This window comes from Schistocerca serialis, chromosome 8 (assembly GCF_023864345.2).
Source record: "Schistocerca serialis cubense isolate TAMUIC-IGC-003099 chromosome 8, iqSchSeri2.2, whole genome shotgun sequence".
In the NCBI taxonomy this organism is placed as follows: domain Eukaryota; kingdom Metazoa; phylum Arthropoda; class Insecta; order Orthoptera; family Acrididae; genus Schistocerca; species Schistocerca serialis.
In genome coordinates, this window is record NC_064645.1 from 288,089,578 (window position 1) to 288,096,744 (window position 7,167).

The window sequence follows — 7,167 nt, forward strand, 5'->3', positions numbered from 1 at the left end:
TGCATTCATGTTCTGCTGTATCTGTTTTCCCCATTTCAGGTAATTGTTGCTTAATGATCCCTCTGAAACTTTTCAACGTCACGTTCTTTCTGTCTACCCAGTCCCATCACACTGACTTCCTATCAGGAATTTCTTTTAAGTTTAACCTGCAGTCTGAAACCAAATTGTGGTGTGCCCGTGGAAATTTTTCTGCAAGTAATATCTTTCTTTTTAAAATCTTGTCTTATCATTATATGATCTATCTAAAACACTCCAGTGTCTCCAGGTATCTTCCAGTTATCCAATCTTCTTTCATGATTCAAACTAAGTTTTAGTTACAATTATTGTGCGTTCTGCGCAAAATCTTACCAGGCAGCTTTCCTTTTCATTGCTTCCCCATAGCCCACGGTTTTTTTTTTTTTTTTTTTTTTTTTTTTTTTACAGTTAAATTCCTATCACCTAACTTTTCATCTCCCTTACCGAACAGAATAATTATTTTCCTGGTCACAAATTTTCAATTTCTTAGTCATTTTCTCTCTCTCTCTCTCTCTCTCTCTCTCTCTCTCTCTCTAATACGACATCCTTCTGAGTAGAGTCTGCCCGTAGATCCAAATAGGAACTTATTGTAATAGTTGTATAATGTTATCACAAAGAGATGAAAGAGGGCACCGTAGTTCTCAGTCAGCAGAAGTCTGCAGATTTCAGTCGTTTTTGGGTGCTCAAGTTTTGTGTCTGACCACTGCCAACACAGCATTCTAATATAGAAAATAGCATATGTAATCTGACTGTTGTGCCATGTTGTGTTGTGTTGCAAATTAATACCTCTCTTCACGAGTTAGAAAGGAGTTCCAGGCTCCATAGGGGAGCACCAGATGCTATTTCCATCCCTCAGAGAAGCACAACTGGAGCAACATTTCACAGGACATGTCCAATGTAGACCTTTTTAAAATTGCCAGTTAATCTCTTCTGTCAGTACATTCCAACAACAGGAAAGGGTGCTGCAGGATGGGCCAACAACAGGAAAGGGTGCTGCAGGATGGGCCAACAACAGGAAGAAGATTACTGGTGGTGTGACTGCATCGCCAAACTCGCAATATAGAAATTGTTATTGATATTGTTGAATCTGATAATAGTGACAATAATGATGAGACAAACTGAGTTATTTGTGTGTGATTACAATTCAGTTTTACAGGTGCTAATAAATGTTCAAAATTTTAATCATTCTTTTTATTGCCACAATGTTAGTTTTAATACTCTCTCTCTTTAATTTCCTATTGTCTATGAGATCTGATATGAAATTAATAGCAACAAGCACCATTGTTCAGTGTGAAACTGTCAACTTTCACAAACCCCATCTCACACCAGTTTTTACTTTTTTAGATATGCAATACATAGCAGCTGACAGATGGTATGGTGGCCAGTAGATGGTACTGTCGATGCCACAATTTATATGTGAACACAAGTCTAGTGCCAGCACTGTGTTAAACTAGTGCAGCTTGTTCCCCCCACAACACTTCATGACCTGTGCAATCTGGGAGTCTGAGTGGAGCTCGCTTCCTTGACTCCTAGTACTTCTCTCAGAATTTGTTCACCTCCTTGTGAATGGACTACAGTTTCCCTTTGCTTTCAGTTGTTCACAGTTCCAATAATGTAAGATCATATTAGTTTATGTTACAAGGCCGGATCTATCATCCAGACAGTTGCCCCTACAACTACTACTTGCTGCCCCTCTTCAGAAACTATCTGTTAGTCTGGCCACTCCACAGACACCTTTCCGATACAGTTGCACCTACATTATCATTATCATTATCTATACTGTTAGGCTCACAAGGCACATTACCATGGCAAAGTCCATGATTTGTGGGGGGAGGGGGGGGGGGGGGAACAGCTTTATTTCAGTCTACATTTAAACTGCGTTATTTAACTTTTTTTTATTTCAATAAATAAAGTGTAATACCTTTAGCCTCCACATAATCTGCAATATAGTTCTGTTTATACAAATTCTTAAAGAAGTTACGTATGTTATTCAAATGGGTAGAGTGGAACCTGATGTTTGATTTATCAACAAAGGGAATTCACCAAAAGTTTGTAAAGGCTTATAAAGAGTGTGCTGCTTCATCCACAATAGCTGAGAAATGAGCTGGTTAATTCAAGCACTGCCATATTTCTACTGAAGATTATCCACATAAAGCATCTCAAAATTGCAACCATAGACAAAAATATTGGAAAGTGAAAATAAAATATGGGGTAACAGTGATGGAAGGTGACATGTTAAGTTGCAGACGGTCACAACTAAAAGACACTAACACTTTAGCTCTAACATAAGCGATCACACCCCACACATACATGGCTGCCACCTCTGGCAGCTCAGACTCGAGGTGTGTGTGTGTGTGTGTGTGTGTGTGTGTGTGTGGGGGGGGGGGGGTGGGGGGGGGGCTTTTCTGACTATAGCTGTGGCCAAAAGCTAATGCCTTAAGTGTCTTAGTTGTGCCTGTCTGCAACTTTCAGTGATTTGCAATATGCATACAAAGTAATTAAGAAAACAGGCAATGTGATGCTGCAGGAGCAAGTCACAACCAGCGTCCTTATACATTTTAGATCTGTCCATACATGTAGTGTGGCCCTGAGATTTAGCTCCTTTTGTCAGTTTAACTGTAACAGTTGATCAATCAGTATCAAAAGACCTCACTGTGGAAAAAGGAAGTGGTAAGCAGTTATGTGGTACATTTTTGGTACAGAAAGCCAGTTTACTTATAGCTTGAGGAAATGTTAATGCTTGAAGATGATCGTCTCACCACTTCATCCAAGCCAGATTAATTGAGTTTCAGAAAGGAACAAACCATTTTCCCAAGACTATTATGCCATGGTCAGATGCTTCACAAGTGCAGTTTAGTAAAGCCATGGAGTTCCCCTCCCTTCCCCTTTCCCTCTGTCCTCTACCCATCCTTTAACTAACTTGTCCAGCTATCACCTGTCTATCACAACTTTTCTTTCCATTTTCATTTTCTATTCTGGGAAAAGAAACTCTAGATTGAATATTTATCTGCATATGGTCTTAGCTGGATTTTAAAAAAAAACTATTCAGTAGTCTCCTTCAGTTACCTCACTTCAGTCTTTCTATATCAATGTTCCCCCACCCCCTTCTGTTTTGAGTTCACTTCCCTACAATACTCTCAAGGTGTATGAAGACTCCTTTTTTCACTCTTCATTGCTCTATTTAAGGGAAGTTTTTTTTTATTTTCTTGTTATTTCAGTTGTTTTTGCACTTTGTATCATGATCATGAACGATAAATCGCTACTCTGCTCATATATTCTGATTAAGATCACTCTTTTGTTATCAAATTCTTTTCTCTGCACACATTCTTCAGCCATAATCTCACTGTGTCTCTCATGAAGCTGACAAATCAGGTACATATAGTGAAACAGGTGAACACAATTAAGGGCATTTGTCTTATTTTAACTTCTAATAATTCATTTTTAGTGTCCAAGGAAAATTGTGGCAATTGCAGTTTTCATTTAAGGGCAATAGACAAGATATTACAACTACTGGCAAAATTTATTCAAGTAAGCTCTAATCTCTGATGTGAAGCTGTACAAACTGTTAAACTTGACAGTTAGGTTCTAATTCAAATTCTTCTTGAAGAAAAGGCACTGGAATATCTCAATTAGACTTGCTAGAAATTATATGAATTATACTACATCCTTGCTAAGAAGAAATCAATTATTAGATACATGTGGTACTGTATACTGACCGGCATGTGCTAAAAAGAGATCTTTCAAAAATCCAAGTTCTTTTGTTAAGACTTTTATTTTTTCTTCAAGCATTTCATTTTCTGTCTTCAGCTGATGAACTCTCTCTAGAGTTTGCTGAGTACGTAACTTACTCTTCACACGACTACGTTTAACGGCCTGCAAAACAAGACTTACAACAGATTCATTAGAATTTCACACATGAAAACACAGATAGAATACCAATTGCAAACAAGAATGGCCAGGAAATTCTCAACTCTACAGCTGAAAATTAATCATGGAGAATTTATTATGAGAAAGTAACTCATCATTCTTTTTCTTAAGTTAAGGTTGTGAATCAGTAGGACTACTCACTATTCTGGTCTCTGATTTTGGGAAATATCTAACTTTTTAAGTTTTAGTGTTCTAGTGTCCGCAGTGACAATATGGCTTCAGTTCATAGGTGAAATGTCTATTTCAATTGTGACTTACTGTCATTGTTCTCAGGAATAAGATTAAGATTAGTAGAGAGTTCTGTGCAAAAAAGGGCCTATATGATATTCTGCTCTGTTGTGTGTATACAGCCAAATATATTACAAGACAAAACAAGAGCAATGCACCACACAGGGACAGAAATTGACAGATGTGATACACATGTACAGGCAAACAATTGATTTATTCCAGCAAAAGAGCTTCACAAATTGATTAACTCAGTAATGCACTGGTCCACCTATGGCCCTTAAGCAAGCAGTTATTCAGCTTGGTAGTGCCAGACAGAGTTATATGTTGAGGGATATCGTGCCAAATTCTCTCCAAATGTCACATTAGGTCATCAAATTGATATTCATACAGTTATCATTGGAAAATGCAAAATTGTAAACTTGTCCCAATCTCCACCTACATTGGACTTACATTCAACATGAGGAGGGCTCAAATCCTCATCCGACAAACCACATTTACCTTTACATCAGTTTTCGTAAATCAAATGCTGGGATGGTCTCTATGAAAAGCATACAGCACATTTCCTTACCCATCTTTGTCCTATTCAAGCTTTCGTTTTGTTTCAAAAGTTCTAGTCACTAACAGAATATGAAATCCTTATTCTTTTTTCTGCAGATTCACACAGTCAGTTCCGATCAAAGAGTTACTTTTTTAGATGTTAGTACACTGAGAGTGAGTTAAAATGAAAACAGTCATCAATTAGTGTCATAGAAGTCCTGTGTACACTCAAGACCCTATAAATCTTGATAGATGGAAATAATCAATCTGAGCAGGCAAATTTATAATCAGTCTATACATATACAGAGGTTGAACAACATAATATGAATAGGCACAAATCTTTGTGCACATCATCCTTTTCACACTTTAAACATCAATTATCTGGAACATTGGTTCACAAAAATTCAAAAACAGAACATCAGTGAATAATATGTACAATTGCTACAAAGAAACTGTTCTGCTAACTTGATACTGCTTGTTGGGATAAAATGGCCATTAATTGTTTGGCCAATGCAGACCCCCAAAGCCCCAGCAATATTCAAATCTTCTGCTTGTGGTAGAAACGTAAGCTATGTAATTTCATCATTATGCTCAACTGACTAATATTAGGTTTTTACAGCCTTGTGGAAACAGTTCCTGCTGAGAACAAAAAACATACCAGGAAGTTGCCAGTTTTGGAACTGCTTCTTAGATGTTATCAGTTTTCTTTAAAGTGAAAGTCACTGCTGTTTTGGAAAAAGTACAGCACCCACATAAGGATGGTGCAATAACAGTGGTAGCGGGATGGTGGTAGTTTGAAGATCAATGCCAAGGCAGCAATTTTCTAAAGCAATACAATGCAACTATCAAAAAACTAATAAATAACTTTGAAGATTAGAAGATTTCTGAGCACTGTGAAATATAAAGCAATGCCAACAAATTAAAATAACTGTCGGTAGCTAAGTGCATAGAGTTATCACAGTACCAAATGTTTGAATCTCATTTGTGGAAACGACTTTTTTTAAAATTTTATTTCACTTCCATATTTGTTAACAACTGAAAATGGAATGAATATATACCAAATAACATTTTTAAATAAAAATGACTAATTTTAATTATTAATGACTTAAAAATGAGAGTATTCACCATAAATTAAAATAGGTACAAAAATGCGAAACACAAATTATGTTATGAAATGCATTTTTTTTTAATTTCTGGGGACTGAACAGTATTATTGTTGTATACTTTCTGTTTTACATTTAATAATAAAACATTGCATGTCTGTATGACCTTAATATATTTTCGTATAACCAATTATTAAAATTGAAAGATCTCATTTTATTACAAAATCATGATTCAATATTTTTTATTTAACACTTCCATTTGACAATAAATATAGAATTTAAATAGAAGTATAAACAAAGCTGCACAGTGAAATTTGAACTTTCTGACCCAATTTCAAAGCTCTAACACTACACACTAGGCTACCGGTGACTGTTAACATTTCTGAATTTTTTTGTATTTAACACTACTCATAAATCTGCTAATCTTCAAAGCCAAATTTATTTGAGTCATTTTCTGAATTGTGTAGAACCCTTTTCCGAAACTGACATCTACATGCTGAGCTTCAAATCCTGTAACTATGAAGAACAGTGAATGAGGCTAGCCTGTAATGTCTGTCAGTTAATATACGAACTCAAAAATAAAAACTAGAAGATCAACAAAACTACGAAATATTCATCTTCTCTATTATGGGCATTGAACCACTAATTGCAGTTACAACAGCGACAGCTTTTAATTAAGAATGCAACCAATCACTTCACAATCTCTCGCCAACTATGTAAGATGAGCCTTCAGTGGCTCAAAAGCTAGTTAAAAAAAGCAGTATAAAGTGACTGGGTGCAGTATTAATCCACAGCATCTATGCAGAACAATCAGTAGAAAGTCACATCCATTAAATATATGGGAGTATGTGTGCGGAGAAATTTAAAATTGAACGATCACATAAATGTAATCAGAGGAAAGGAAGATGCCAGACATTCATTTGAAGAATCCTCAGAAAATGTAGTCCAACCACACAGGAGGTAGCTTAAAAAACCTTCATTTGACCAATAACTGAAAATATTGCTTGTCAGTCTGGGATTCATACCAGATAGGACTGACAGAGGTAAGAGAGAAGATACAAAGAAGGGCAACACATTTCATTACAGGTTCATTTAGTACATGCTAAAGCATCATACAGACACTCATCCAACTCTGCTGGCAGACGCTACAAGAAGCACTGTGTGCCACAGTGCAGTTTAATGTTAAAATTCCGAGAGCATACATTCCTAGAAGAGTCAACCAATTAACTGATTTCTCCTATGTACACCTTGTGAAAAGAAACCACAGAAGTATTCGAGAGATTTGAGCTCACAATGAGGCTTACCAACAATCTTTCTTCCTGGGGACCATTCATAATGAGCTGGAAATGGGGGAGGC